Consider the following 314-nt stretch of genomic DNA (forward strand, 5'->3'; position numbering starts at 1 on the left):
GAAAATATCTGTCTATAGACAGATGATAGTTATTTTTAGTTGTTTTACTTTTTCAAAATAAACACTTCACTCTGTCTGAGATTGTGGGGGTACTAGGAAAAAGACAAATATAAGTTGTCTTATGATGATCTTGCTTATTAAATTGTTTTTCCTCCCTGCAGTTGCTCATGCTGGTTCTGCTGTTTGACACACCTTTCCCATCTTTTTTTTTTTTTTTTTTGACATTTTCTTCATTTTTTGAGATTCAGCTGTAGGGTCCATATCATAGCTTTCTCATAATTCTTACATTGTATTGAAATTATTAGTTATGTACT

Source organism: Hipposideros armiger, unplaced genomic scaffold (assembly GCF_001890085.2).
Source record: "Hipposideros armiger isolate ML-2016 unplaced genomic scaffold, ASM189008v1 scaffold_428, whole genome shotgun sequence".
NCBI classification, from domain to species: Eukaryota; Metazoa; Chordata; class Mammalia; order Chiroptera; family Hipposideridae; genus Hipposideros; species Hipposideros armiger.